Below are 2,498 nucleotides of genomic sequence, written 5' to 3'. Positions count from 1 at the left end.
TTTTGGTAATAATTTCTGAAACACTTTTTTCAAATGAGAAATAATATGCATTTAACTTTGATACTTGATCTGTAATATGTAATAAAGATCTCTGAAATAAGGTAATGCCTTCTTACGGAATTAATATGTGTCTATCTTTATCTTTTTATTTTTATGCTTTTGGATTTTTTTAATGGTCTGATTCTGAGATGCTAAAGTATAACTAATCAGAAGTTGAAAATAAAAACTTAAGTTAAGTATCTCTTTCAAGCAAATAACTCATTTTGATAAACTTAATATTAAAAGCTAATGTGTCTATTTATGATAGAGTAATTATAATTGAATTATTCACTTGCGTATGTCGTTGTATGCGTATGTATAAATGTTTTCTAATTAATTCGCGACTTATTATCTCAGGTGTGTCTTCTTCAGTTTTATTTTTGTTTTTATAACTTGAAATAATCCAAATGTTTGAAAAAATGGACATAAAGAAATATGATATTTTTAACTTTTAGATTTGATTCATAGGAAAAATGACAGTGGATTTAAATTCCCTCCTACATCTTAAATGTATTCTATTTGGACTTCTTTGTGAAAAATCAAAGATTGCTACATGCTTTTTGTTAACCCTTTCCTAAAAAAGAGCATATGTCTTCTTTACAATTGAGCATGTTTGATTTTTTTTGTTTTTTTTCCACAAAAGAAAGCTTAAAAAGTATTTTTTTTCTCCTAAAGTTTTAGCATTCTTCCAAAATTCCAACCCACAACACAACCACTCTGCACAACTCCTCTTCAGCTAGCAGTTTCTGTTGACACATTTCAAAGATGCAGCCAAACCTGCCACATTAGGGTGTGAAATAATTAAGTTGTTACAACAGTAAAAAAAAAAAAAAAACTCTATAATTCAGAATATCTTCGGCTCCTCCTCACTAATTAAAATACTGTTTCCAAAGTGATCACGACAGAACCAGTGCATGCTCCTGTTACAGTCAGGGTAAAACAGACTAAAATCATTTTTTCCATTAGTTTGGGTAGCTTTAGGCACTACAACTACTTAGTTTCTAAAAGAAAATATCATGGTACATTACACTCTTTCACAAGGATAGGTCACCGCTTCAATTAGAAAGGTTCACTCCTCAAGGTAAAAGAATGACAAAGCCACTTCTGATTAAACATGCTCCTTCTCAAACATCTTTTATATGAATCTATGAACATTTTTCCATACTAAAGAGGTTATCTTTTTTATGAAATTATAAGTAATCTAGTTTGAATAGAAATGTTTAAATTCTAGCCTGAGACCAGCTGTCTCTGTGCGGATGTGGAGATATTTTTCTTGTCAAAAAAGCTCTTTTTAATCATCTTAAATCTGTACATACGGATTTACATTCTTTTTTCTGATATAAGCGTTCTTTGTTTAACCTAGTTGTGTGTTTTTTTATAAGATAGGAGAAAAAGGAGGAGTTTAGTAGAAGTAATGAGGAAACAAGTGCCGGAGCAAACAGGGAGACAAAGAGATGGATGGAGGGATTGAAGATTGTTATGGAGAGGAATAGAAAGTCCTGAATGCTGCTGCAGCAGGGTGTGCTGACGTGAGGAGTGTTCCCAAACACAGTTAGTAGCGACTGCAGACCAACTGCATTACCATACTCACACACACACACACACACCACTGACACGCTCCGCCTCAGGGAGAAAGCTGCTTGCAGGCATTGCTGAATAGAATGAGGACAGACTCTCCTGTTCTGGTCCTGAAGAGGTCACTGTGTTCTCCACCATCAATTGTGTGTTTGTGTGTGGGGGGGAAACAGTCCGCAGGGGCATCAGATTATAGCAAAAGTGTCTTCACTGATAGTGCAAATGTTTTTGGGCATGTCCTACAGGTGTTTTTTTTTTCTTTTTCTTTTTTTTTTCACTAAAATGTTGTGCACCCCCTGAGTGTTTCCTCACCTCCTTTACCCCCCATTCTTCCCAGCCTGCGCTCACTATAGGTGCATATCATTGGATCAGTGGCTGCTGCCTGCCACACTGTCCAATCGCATCTAGGAGGAGGAAGGAGAGAGAAAGAAAGGGAGGCAGGGAGAGGGAGATGGGGGAGGAGAAAAGGAGAGGTAGAGAAGGGAGATTGATCATTTAAACGTCCTGGGCCCTGCATTTTCACGCAGAAACCCTTAGATTCCGACTGCATCTGTCATCACCCCATTTTTCTCTCTCCCCCCACCCTCCTCCTTAATTTCCACATTTCACTGCGTGCAGAGCCCTCGAGGGTAGTTTTTTTTCCCTCTTGTTCTTTCTTGTTTGGGGTTATTTCCGCTAACGAGACGTGCCACCACCACAGCCACCCAGCAGGAGCAGCAGCATCAGCAGCAGCAGAGGAGTATCTCCCCCATATCCCATCCCGGGCACGTCGGATAAGCCGCAGCGCAGAGAACACGAGGCGAACATTGCGGTGGAATCGGGAAGATGCTCACAGCGGTACGGTACATGTTCCCTCCTCATTTCAGAGGTTTTTGCTGCAGCAG

The 2,498-nt window shown here is 38.4% G+C and overlaps 1 protein-coding gene across 1 annotated transcript in view; it reads left to right on the top strand.

Moving 5' to 3' along the window:
• Positions 1-1,082: 1,082 nt before the first annotated feature.
• Positions 1,083-2,498, top strand: part of LOC112155365 (neuroligin-4, X-linked) — a 27,066-nt gene continuing 25,650 nt past the window's right edge. The window contains exon 1 of the mRNA XM_024286931.2: positions 1,083-2,451. The gene's annotated coding sequence lies outside the window, so the exon portion shown is untranslated. The remainder of the gene's footprint in view (positions 2,452-2,498) is intronic.

The sequence above is a fragment of the Oryzias melastigma genome, linkage group LG21, assembly GCF_002922805.2.
Source record: "Oryzias melastigma strain HK-1 linkage group LG21, ASM292280v2, whole genome shotgun sequence".
NCBI lineage: Eukaryota > Metazoa > Chordata > Actinopteri > Beloniformes > Adrianichthyidae > Oryzias > Oryzias melastigma.
The sequence above is the reverse complement of the archived record's forward strand: the minus strand, read 5'-3'. Positions and strand labels throughout refer to the sequence as shown.